At 35.1% G+C, this 13,004-nt stretch overlaps 1 pseudogene; it reads right to left on the reverse strand.

The window, feature by feature from the left end:
- Nucleotides 1-558: 558 nt before the first annotated feature.
- LOC104853387 lies at nt 559-11,288 on the reverse strand (annotated as a pseudogene).
- Between the last annotated feature and the right edge of the window lie 1,716 nt (nt 11,289-13,004).

Genomic DNA, 13,004 nt, shown 5'->3' on the forward strand with positions numbered 1-13,004 from the left:
GTCTTCCCACTGAGCTGCATCCTTTTCTCTATCTTTATGTTTATTTTGAGAAAGGGTCTCATAAGTTGTCCATGCAGAACATGAACTTATGATCCTCTTGTTTTAGCCTCTCAAGGTGCTGGGATTACCACACTATGCCTGGCTGTACTTTCTTGATTCCTAATCAAGTTGAGTGTGTTTTCACAATTTTTTTTCCATGTACAATTTTTTAATAAAGATACAGAAATAAGGATTTAATAAAGACTACAAAAGATGGAACTATCAGCTCAGAAAAGCCAATTTGTTAATAGATCAATTTTGGGCATAACGCAGATCAACTATCACATAAATATACTATCACATAAAGCATGGTGGAGAAAAGAAATTTTGATTCATAATTAGAAAAACTCACAATAAAATTTGTCAAGAAAAACAAAACAAAAAAAGCCATTTTGAAAATAAATATAGTCCATGCCAAAGTAGTATAAAATGAAGCTCCAAGTTTTCAAAAAGAAAAGTTTTTGTCCCAATGTTTCCCCGATTTTTAATGATTTTCTAAACTCGGGAAGACTCTCCAATTCAAGTGTTGCTGAGTTGTTCTGATTTGGCTCCGTTGGTGTCTGTTTTTTCACCGCTATTGTCCTTCGATTTATCTTCTTCTTTTGCATCTGCTTTTTTTTTCATCTTCCATTTCCTTCTTGTCTTCCTCAATTCTAGCTTTCTTTTTCTCGCTATCCGCTTGTCTGATGCTCGAAAAGAAATCCTCCTGTCGGTCTTCGCCATATTCATCACCACTGTCCTCACGAACAGCATCTTCCTGGACAGCTCACATCCAGACACCAGGCGAGTGAAGTAACATGTGCAAATTTTCAAATAAATGCTGCTTTATCTTTTGCGTGTATTCTGGAGTGTTCTGATTTGTCATGTTTGAAAGACTAATATGCAGTTTGAAGTCCGGTCCAAAATATTCAAAATAATCCCTCATATGGCAATTTGTTAGGGATCTCACAATCCAGGGCCATTACTGTCTTGTAGGTCCAACAGAGAGCAACATTACGGATTGTATATCCACTGGGCCCAAGAATCAGTAACTGCAAGCTAAAAGCTTTTACAGCTTCTACACACTTAGTTGACCTTTGACTGTGAGTTTGAAGCAACCAAGCCTGTCACCACATAAAGAGTCTGCACTACACTGCAGAACCACTGCACTGGGCTTGATACATTTCCATCACTTTTGAGAGTATAAGTTTAAATATCTGCCCATAAGACTCATCATCTATACCATCTCTCATTGGAAAATTGACAGCGTAGCATTTGCCTTTCCCAGCACTAATGTCCCTCAAGTCTCCGGTGCCAGGAAAGCACTCCCCGTATTTATGGAATGAAACAGTCACTACGCGATCTGTTGTATAAAAGTTTTCTTCAACACCATCACCACGATGGATATCTATATCAATATACAAGACTCTGATGATACTTTAGCAATTCAAGGATGGCAAGCACAATATCATAAACATAACAGAATCCTGGCGCTTCTGACTTTTTTGCATGATGTAATCCCTCAGCCCAATTAACAGCCTGTTGCCGGTTCAACTTCACAGTCCCTGGCAGCAACTGAGCCCCCAGTAGAGAGCTGACAAAATTCAGAGTCCACCGAACCCTGGACAATCTTCCCCAACATTATATCTCTGCATCTGCTTACTGTACTCAGACATGTTATCTGGTCAGATGGACCGCAGAAATTTAATATACTCATCACTGTGGTACTTCGTCATTTCTTTGTGAGGGCTATAAATTTCCATTTTTCTGTATAAGCCATAATTTAACAGCAAGTTATGAGTCACGCAGATTCTACGAGGTCTCACGGGATGACCTTTTCCATAGTAATAATTTCCAATATCACCGTCGTAGCAGCAGAATTTCTTCTTGCTGCCTCCCTGACTGCAGGCCCCCTCCTCCTGCTGCTGCCCCCAGGGAGGCTGGCGTGGGATGGAGCGGCTGTAGTGGCACTGAGGGGTTGCCCGCCTGAGGCGTCTGCTCCGGGCAGGCGGAGCGGGGGCAGGAGGGGCGCCAGGCTGGGCTGCCCGGCCTGGGAGAGCGCTAATGCTATGTGGCGCTGACTTGTTTTCATGATTATAGGCATTTTAATGTTTCTTTGTTTGAAATGTTTGTTCATTTGTTTTGTTCATTATTGTTAGGTTTCTTGATCATACTTCTTTGTAGATGATATTTGCTTGAAAAATTGCTTATGACTTATTTCTAGCATTTTTTATGCTGTCCTGATAAACAAATATTAGTTTTAATGTAGTCACATTTATCAATTGTTTCTTCTTGATAGGGATTCTTATATCTTAATAAGTTTCTACCCTGTAAGGTTAAAAAAATCCATTTGTTTTTCACTAAAACTTTAAGTTTTGCTTTTATATATAAGTTCATCTAGAATTAATTTTTTTGTTTTAAAAGGAATCCAATTTTCCCCAGTACCTGTTTGTAATAGTACCAGTGGCTTTTATTGAATAATTGAATAATTCATTATCCTCTAAGTATCTGCAGTGCCAACTCTACTATATGTAGTATTTCCATGCAAAGTGGACCAGTTTTGGGGTTTCCGATTGGTCAGTCTTCCTCTGTCACAATCCTACATATGTGTTAATTGTTATAAGTTTAAAATAAATTTGGTACAAGTTGCACCCACCCCCAACTTATATTTCTTTTGGACATTCTGTAGCTCAGTGTACATTTTATCATGAATTTATATTATGTGACTTTGAAAAATTTTTAAACTTATAAATCGATTTTGGGGAAATTTAATGTTGCAATACTAAGACTCCTGCCAATGCATGTGAGACCTGCATTTATTTAGGCTTTCTTTAATATTTTACAATAAAGGCACTTAAAAATAAAATTTGTTTATATTTTGTTATATATTCTTCCATTGCTATACTAGACAATTTTTTTTGAGACAGTCTCTCACTCCGAGTTAAGGCTGGCCTAGAACTCATGGTGATTTCTCTTGCTTAAGCTTCCCAAGTGCTGGGATTACAGCCATGGACCATCATACCCAGTTTAAACATTTTTTTTTTTTTTTGGTATGAACCATCTTTTTGTTGGTAGCATTTCAAAGTGCAATTGATTTCAAAAACTGACTTCATTACTAACCTCTTCTATTTATCCTAATAATTTATCTGTACATTTTAACATCTCAGGTGACTAAATTAGTCTCATCCACCGATCAGTCCAATCAATGGCATTTCCATTCCTCTCTTGCTTTATTTATTATCTATTTCCTATTCTTAATTTCCAAATTCTACTTTCATTCCTCAATTCCCCCTCAGTTGACAACCATTTAGTGTCTAGGTGAATTTTTTATGCAGACAACTATATCTTTATGGATAACAAAAGTTTAGTTTAAATTCTGATACCTTTTATTTCTTTTTTCTGTGTGTCCTACTGGCCAGTACTTCTAAAGCAATAACAGATAGAAGAGGAGATGGAGTGCCTCTGAGATTGTTTCTGAATTTCAGGAAATGATTTAATGTTTCATCATCGCCTGAGAGATTTGTTGCAGTTTTTTGTTGTAGAAATGCTTATTAAATTGAGAAAATTATTTTTTCCTAGGTGCAAAGATCTTTCTTAGGAATATAATGTTGAATGCCAGTAAATGTCCACAGAGATGATCATATTATTTATCACTTTAATTTTGCTAATGTGAAAGGCTTACATAATCCTGACCTGATTGTATTTTATAGACTTGATTAGATGTTATTTTCTAATGTTTTGTTTAGGACTTTTGTGTCTATGTTTATGAGTTTGAATTCTGCCTTTTTTTTTTGTTTTGTTTTTGGTATGAGGTTTACACCAGCCTGATATAAATCAGGAATTTGTATCTGATCAAAATGATCTATTCCATGATTGTCTATAAAATCCTCTAGGCCTCTTGTTTCTCTTGTGGAAAATGTTTAGTGTGCTCACGTTGATTCATATGTTTTATTATTTCAAAATAAATTTGGAAAATGGAATTTTTCTAAGCATTCTAAATTTCATCTAAGTTTTCAGATGTATTGATGACATTTCAAAAGATTTTTCTTAAGAAGCAAAATGTGGAGTTAGACAGATGGTATTTATACTAAATAAATTATGAATTTCTCCAGACTACAGTTTCACGTGTGACATCTTACTGAACTTCTTCAGACTGTAATTTCAAGTGTGGTAAATTACTAAAAAGAAATGAAACACAAAATATAGAAAGTATTTTAAAATTCTTTTTTTTTCATTAGGATATTTGTAAAATCTTAAGAAAAGGAATATTGAGTCATAGACTTACCAAGATTGACAGCCCTTTTAATCTTTTTTCTCTTTCCTGTTTTAGAAAATTAATATTAGTACATTTTATATATATATATATAAAATGATACATATATAATTTATACCTGTACATGATATATCTTGTCTTCTTTTTTCCCTCCCCCTTCAAGTCCTCTTATTCTTCTTATACATAAAAAATTTGTTTCCATTTTTCCTTTTATTCTCTCTTTCCTTTTCCCTTCCTTCCTCTCCCCTCCCCAGTTCCCCTTTTCATTTGAACATTTTCTTCCTATTTCATAATATCTTTTATACATTTTGGTCCTTATTTACACTTTGGGTTTCTCACACCATAGAAAGCATGTGATATATGAACATGTGTGTCTGATTTATTTCACCTAAGAGTATAGTACTAATGGTATCCATTTACCTAGAAATATTTCAAGTTTATCCTTCTTTGGGGCAAAATAATATTCCACTGCAAAAAAAACCCCACATCTCCTTTATCTGTTCATCAGTTGATTTGGGCTATTTTCAAGGCTGAGCAATTACAAACTTTGCTGCTCTAAACATTGGTGTGCATATATCACTGTGGTGTGATATTTTTAAATCTTTTGGGAAGACACCTAGAAGGGGAATAACTAGTTTGAATGGAACCTCTAGTTTTAGTTTTTTAAGGAATTTGCACAGTGATTTCCACAGTGGTTGCACCAGTCTACACACCTGTAACAGTGGAGCAGGGTTATTTTTTCCCCACAGCCTTGCAAGCATTTGTTTTAGTATCTTGCTGCTGAAGTGAGCACTAAGATTTGGAGTTATGTAATTTTTTTTTCTTCTCTTACTGGGGATTGAACTCAGGACCTTGTGCTTGTGAGGCAGGCACAGTGCCACTGAGCTAAATCCCTGGTCTAAGAATTTATTATTGGTTGATTTCCTGATAATAGTTATTCTTACTGGAGTGAGATGGAATATCAGTGTTGTTTTCATTTGCAACTCTTGCATGACCAGTGATGTTGAATATCTTTACATATATTATTTTGCTGTTTGTACTTCTTTATTTGAGAAGTGTCTATTCATTTCAGATGCCAATTTTTGGAATGGGGTCTTTAAATTTGAAGCGTCTTTTTTTTTTTTTTTTTTTTTTTTAGTTCTTTACATGTTCTAGATAGTAATCCTTTGTCTAAGGAACAGCTGGGATTTTTTTTGCCCCTTTGAAGGTTGTCTCTTTGTTGGTGTTTTATTTTTCTGTGCAAAAACTTTTTAATAAGGTGAAATCCTAGTTGTTGATTCTTTGTAATATTTCCTGTGTGATTGGGGTTTTGTTCCTAGAGTTTTTGCCTACACCTGTGTCTTCAAGAGTTCTACCTATTCTATCTTTTATTGTTTCTGTTTTACTATTTAGGTCTTTGATCCATTTCAATCTTACTTTAGTGTATGGTGAGAGACATGGGTCTAGTTTTAGTCTTTGGATATGGAAAGTCAGTTTTTCTAGCACCATTTATTAAAGAGATTATTTTTATTCCAGTGAGGGTGTTTGGCCCCTTTGTCAGTAGTAAGGTGATTGAGTATGTTTGGAGTCTTTTCTGCATCTTTTATTCTGTTCCATTGATCCTTGAGTCTGTTTTTCTTTTCCTTTTTTTTTTTTTTTTTTTTGTCAGTGTCATGCTTTTTTTAAAAAATCACTGTAGCTTAGTAGTATAATTTCAAGTCAGGGATTATGATGCCCCCTGACTTGCCTTTCTTTGTTGCTGTTTTAGTTCTCTTCTGGTTCCAGATGAATTTTAGAGTTGTTTTTCGAATTCTTTGAGGCATACAATTGAAATATTGGTATTTCATTTAGAATTTAATTAAATCTGTAGAATAATTTTGGGAGTATAGCCATTTTCACTGTATTGTTCTTCCTACTCAAGAGCAAGGAATAGTTTTCCATTTTCTAATATGCTCTTTGATCTTTTCTTTCAGAGTACTGTAGTTTTCAATGTAAGAGTCTTTTACTTCTTTCATTAAATTAATTACTAAGCATTTTATTTTTTATACTATCCTGAAGGGTGTTTTCCATAATTTCTCTCTTGCTGAGTTTGTTATTTGTGTATAGGAATATTATGGATTTTTGTGTGTTGACTTTGTATCTAGCTATACTACTCAATTTAGTTATTAAATCTAGAAATCTCTTGAAGATTTTGAAGGCTTCATTTAGAGTATCATTTTGTCCACAAATAATGATAATTTCATTTCTTCCTTTCCTATCCTTATTCCTCTTTATTGTCTAATTTTTCTGGTTAATGTTTCCAGACTATATTGAATAAGAGTGGTGACGGTGGACCTCCTTGTCCTGTTCCTGCTTTTAGACTGTAAGCTCTCAGTTTTTGACCATTTAGTATGATATTGGCTGTTGGTTTGTCATAGATGGTTTTTATTAGTTTGAGATAAAGACTATTTCAATTTTCTGTAGGGTTTTTATTATGAATACACATTGGACTTTGTCAAACACTTTTTCTGCATCTATTGAGATGATCATGTAATTTTGCCCTTGGTTCTGTTAATATGATATGTTACATTTATTTATTTGCATATATTGAACCATCTCTGCATCCTTGGGATGATCCTACTTGGTCTTGGTATATAGTTTTCTTGATAATTGCTGAATTCTGTTTGCCAGTATCTTATTGAGGATTTTTGCATCCATATTAATTAGGGAGATTAGTCTATAACTCTCTTTTTTTGACTAGATTCTTCTCTGGCTTGGTATCAGGGTAATACTTGCAGGAATGATTTTTGGAATACTACTTCCCTTTATCTCATTAAAATGTTTAAGGAGTAGTGGCATTAGGTCTTTTCTAAATTTCTTGTAGAATTCTTCAATGAATCCATTAGGATCTGGGGTTTTCTCTGTTGGTAAGTTTTTAATTATGTCTTCAATTTCATTGACTAATATTAGGTTATTTATAATCATTATATCATCTTGATTCATCTTTGGTAATTCATATGTATCCAGGACTCTGTCCATTTCTTCTGTGTTTTCCATCTTATTTGAGTACAGGTTCTTAAGGAGGTATTAATGATGTGGATTCCTGTGGGATTTATTGTGATTTCACTTCTAACGACATGGATTTTTGTATTTTGTTTCATTTTTTGGATAAGATTGCCTAAGGTTTGCCAATTTTATTTAATCTTTCAAAGAACCAACTGTTCTTTTCCTTAATTCTTTGTGTTATTTCTGAATTTCAGTTGCATTCATTTCTGCTCTGATCTTTATAATTCCCTCCCTCATATGAGCTTTGGGTTTGACTTCTTTTTCTAGAAACTTGAGGTTCAATATTAGGTTGTTTATTTGAGCTTGCTCTGTTTTCCTGATGTGGGAATTCACCACTATTAGTTTCCCCAGTAATATTGATTTCATTGCATCTAATAAACTCCAGTATGTTGTACTGGCAATATATTTAATTGTAGAAACTGATTTCTTCTTTAACTTCATCTGTGACTCATTGGCTGTTCAGGAGGGTGTTATTTAATTTCCATATGTTTATGTAATTTTGTGGGTTTTTTTGCCATTGATTTCTAATTTCATTGCACCATGGTCTTATAATATGCATGGGATGATTTAAATTCCTTTATATTTACTTAAGCCTATTCTATGAGCTAGTATGTGGTCTATTTTGAAGAATAACACATGCACATTTGAGAAGAACATGTATTTTGATGTTGTTGGGTAGAATACTTTGTAAACATCTACTAAGTCCATTTGCTCACAAATTTGGTTCAGTTCTGATATTTCCTTGTTTTTTTGTCTAGTTGATCTGTCTATTGTGACGATGGGATATTGAGGTCCCTCATTACAATTTGTTAGTGTTCATTTTATTTTTCATGTCCATTAATGTTTGTTTTATATAGTTAGGGATACTGGTATATGACTGTTAGCTCTTACTTTTATATTGTCCCCTTAACAAATTTGTTGTGGCTTTGTCTCTCTCTCAGTTTTGGATTGAAATCCACTTTGCAAATAGAATAGCTATCAATACTTTTTTTCTTGGTTCCTGTCACATCGGTTATTATTTTCCATCTTTTGACTTTCAGTCTATGAATTTCTTTTTGAATTAAATGTGTTTCTTATATACAGCATATTGTTGGATCTTGTTTCTTGATCCATTCTGCTAGTCTGATTCTTTTTGGTACCAGGGATTAACTCTGCACCTTCTGCTTGCAAGGCAGGTGGTGGAACCACTGAGCTAAATCCTTGGTCCTCTTTAAGACAGGGTCTCACTATGTGGTTGAGGCTGACCTGGAACTCACTATGTAGCTCAGGCTGATCTCAAACTCACAGCCATCCTGCTGCCTCAGCCTTCTGAGTGCTGGGATTACAGGCCTGCACCACGACTCCTGGATCAATCTGATTCTTTTGATTGGTAAATTGTGACCATTTACATTGATGATTTTAACTGATATGTTTCGACTTAGCTTTGTCATGTCATTTTGCTATTGTTGGTTGTATTTCTTTCCCCTCTTTGATTTTGATTACTTGCCTGGTGAATTCATTGTGTTGGGGTTTATGGAGTTATAGACTTCATTTTCTCTCTCTCTTTTTTTTTTTTTTTTGGTTTTTTTGAGACAGGGTCTCACTATATAGTTGAGACTGAACTGGAACTCACTATGTAGCCCAGGCTGGTATTGAACTCACAGTGATCCTCCTGCCTCATTTTCTCTTTCTAGAATATCTTTCAGAATATTTTGAGGGCTGATTTGGGGGTCATGAATTTCTTCAAGTGTTCTGTCATGGAAGTATCTTATTTCACCATTAATTTTGAAAGATAGTTTTGTAGGGCACATCAATCTGAATTGGGGATTGTTTTCTTTTAGGCTTGAAATACTTTAAGCTTTCTTTGACTTAAAGTTTTGTGTTGAGAAGTCTACTGTTTTTTTTTTTTTTTTTTTGGTACCAGGGATCAAACTCAGGTCCCTGTGCTTGCAAGGCAGGCAGTAGAACCACTGAGCTAAATCTCTCGCCCAGTCTGCTATAATTCTGATGAGTTTTCCTTTATAAGTGATTTGTTTCTGTTTCTCTAAGAGCTTTTAATTTTCTATTCTTGTGTTGAATTTCTGGAATCCTCAGTACTAATACCTTAATGTAGATCTTATTTTTATCATGACTGATTGGAGTTCTATATGCTTCACATATCTGTATGTCAATTCTTTTTTATGCTTGGGAACTTTTCTGCAATTACTTCTGTGAACCACTTTTTTTTGTCATTTGTTCCATCTCCTGCTTTTTCATTGACTATGATCAATCATATCATTCTTCTTTGCATCACATCACAGCTGTTAGATTGATTTTTTATAGTCCCTTGCTATTTTTAAGATATTTTTCTTTTTTATAACATGCAATCCTATCTTGTAGATCTAATATTCTGTCCTCACATTGGTTCATTCTACTGTATGTACTTTCACTAGAATTTTTAATTTCCTGGATATCTGATTGAATCCATTTCATGGATTTGATTTTTTTCCTATGTTAAGCATCTGTGGTTTCCATCATTTTCCTAAATGCCTCTATTTTTAAAAATTCTGTATCTCCTCTAGATTCACTAATTATGCCATTCATTATGGTCATCATCTCTGAAGTTATCTGAAAAATTATTCCTTATTTTATTTTTTCTGGAGCCTCATTAATTTGCTCTGTTTCTTCCACTCTTACAACTTCAGAGAGTCCAGTTGGCCAGCTTTTAAATTGTTCCACTTCATTGCTTCCTGATTTTCGCCTTTGACAAGCTGGAAATTTGGGGTTGCATCTCTGTTCTGTGTCTTTTCATTTTCTATTTTTTATTTTAGTTTTTAATTCCTGAAATGATACTTGTAAATTGTTTTTGGTATTTTAATTTCTAGTATCAAGAACCCTTAGTAAATGACTACTTCTCAGAGATGCCTTCCAGATGCAGCTGGCTTTTGGATTTTGAGTCTGTTGCAAAAATTTTCCTCTTCAATTCATTAGGGATGAGAAATTACTGCCTAATTGGCCTAGTCCCTGGTTCTTTGGCTGTAGCCTACAGTTTTGTTTATAACCCTCAGGTGATCTCAGTCTTGACACACAAGGAAGAACAACTGATTAAAACAATTATGTCACCTTGACTAAAGTAGTACAATTAGTAATAAAAGTGGCATGAATCACACCCTAGAAAATGACAAACTGTGGTCATTATGTTTGCTACCTTTAACTTTATGAAGAGGATTTGTAGTTATATAACTGAATTTAAAGAAACTAGAAAATTGTGTAAAAATCCCCTCATTATGATGATTTTTAACCTTCAGGGGGAAAATTTTAAAAGGGGTTATGAAAAAATGGAGAAATAGGAGAGGAAAAGGTATTTGAAGCAAAGCTGGAGGACAAAGGAATATTATGCAACTTTAGGAACTGGTGAAGTTGACAGGAGGGAAAGAAAGAAGGAAGAAACAAGAACATAAAAGAACAGCAACAACACCAACAAAAACTAAAAATAATGTTCTCACTTCTATTAAATAAAAACAATAAAGAAAAAATTAAAACAAATTAAAAAGGAAAAAAGAAAAGCAGAAAAATAGATCTGTCCATTTCAGGACATGTCTCTACTGTCATTGGTCAAACAAAGCTCAGATCCATGTTGATTGATCCCAGCAAACCAGAAGTAGAATTATGGCAGTAATTATGCTAGAAAGCCTATGCCTTTCATTCCATTAAAGTTCAGGCTGCTTCTGCATTCTGGCTGTGAGGCTGGGACCCAAATTTTTCAGCCCCAACACTCTAAGTGCCTTGACTCCTTGCTTGCTTGAACTAGGCTCCCTGATCTGCCAGTTTGAACTTGGCTGAGCCTCACCCTGACACTTGGAGCCACCAGATGAAGCTAACCTGCAGCTGCTCTGAGTTCTGATTTCCATTGGACCTTTTCCAGAATGGCTACCAGTCAATCACCCTCTCCTGGGAGGCAGCTGAATCCAAAGAATTTACCAGCAACTTCAGTCTGTGGTGTCCACTGCTCCATTCTACTGGTCCAATTTTCCATAGAGTGCTCTGGAGTTGCCTCTGCAGGTTTGAGCCACCCCTCCCATCCTGTGGTCCAGGATTCAGGGAGAAAGCACTGCCTGCCTCCTCTCTCTTCTGCATTGTGGTCCCTCTCTTTGCTCTCCCTGTGGACTCTAATTCTTGCTTCAGATCCTTGCTGGGTCCTGGGGAACCACTTCCCTCCTCCTCCTTCTCTTCCTTATGTTGCTATATACTGTCTGGATTTCAAATATCAAAGAGGCTATTTTCTTGCTGCTCACCATTCTGCCATCTTCCTGGAAGCAAGTAGCCTTTTCATTTAAACCATAGTCTACAAAACATCATAAAATGGTGTTACTAAAATGTATTCTAGTTTTAAAAAATTACTCATTAACTTTGAAGCTTAGGGAAGATGGTGTGTTTTGCCAAGAAACATTTAATTATTCCAATACCTTATATTCTCTTTTTCACACATTGTCTTATTTGATCTTTTAACACCTTTATTTGATCTCCCATTTAATATTCACAAAGGTTGTGAATCTAATGTCATATTTGGAAAGGTTGTGAAGAATCCTTTGAGGATAGTTTACTCTAAGTATATGAGTTTATTCTTAATAGAAATGAACTAGCAAGTCCTCATTTGACCTTTAAAATTGAATTGTGAGATCGATCCAAGGCCTGTTTTGATAGACATTTCAATAGCTGTAAGTTATTGCTATGGTTTAGATCTAAAATGTTCCCCCAAAGACTTGTGTTCAGAGGCCCAGCTTTTGGAAGGTGATTGAATCATAAGGTCACTATACTCATGGCACTAAAGGATTAATCTATTAAAGAGTTCAGAGCTATGATAATTTCATAAAAGTACATGGGAGAAACCTCTTAGGAATGTGCTCTTAGGAAGTGGAGTATTGTCTGAGAAGCTGGGTCCCTGGGGCTGTGACCTGTAAGGGTATATTTCCCTTCTTGTCTTCCCCCTTCTCTCTCTGCTTCCTGGATGGCATGAGATGAGCAGCTTTCTTCTACTCAGTACCTTCTACCATCCTGTTTCTGCCTTGGAGCCAGCTGACCATTCACTGAAAACGTGAGCCAAAATAAACCTCTTTTTCATTAGGTTGTGGGTATTTTGTCCCAGAAGCAAGAAAGTGACTAAGATTGTCATTCAAAGATGGAAGCTGGAATGAAGAGTTATATGTACTATTCAGAGGTGTTTTTGTGTGATCTCGAGAAAATGTCTCTACGTTCCTTGATTTCCTGTTCTGTAAAGCAAAGAGACTAAATAACATTCCTAACTTTTAAGGTTTCTCCCATGCACTTTTATGAAATTATCACAGTCTTTAAAATTCTGTAGTCCTCTGAATTCCCAGGCAAATGTTTTGATATGCTCATCGCTTGCTATGTTCTCACAATGGCATTATTCCATTATTCACTGCTTATTTATTGTCTCTTATAGACAATAAATAGAGAAGCTTTAGATTCATAGCAAAACTGATCAGAAAGCAGTGTTCCCATATATTAACCTTCATTACCATCACTCACACCAGAGTGGTAAATTTTTTTATAACCCATGAACCTACATTGACCCACAATTGTCACCTCAAGTTCATCATTTAAGGTTCATTTTTGCCATTGCACATTCTGTTAATTTTCACAACTCACAAACAACACATATCTAATGAAAAATATCCAACACTGTAATATTACATAGAACAGTTTTGTT

This window comes from Fukomys damarensis, unplaced genomic scaffold (assembly GCF_012274545.1).
Source record: "Fukomys damarensis isolate Sample0158 unplaced genomic scaffold, DMR_v1.0_HiC HiC_scaffold_38, whole genome shotgun sequence".
Classification (NCBI taxonomy): domain Eukaryota; kingdom Metazoa; phylum Chordata; class Mammalia; order Rodentia; family Bathyergidae; genus Fukomys; species Fukomys damarensis.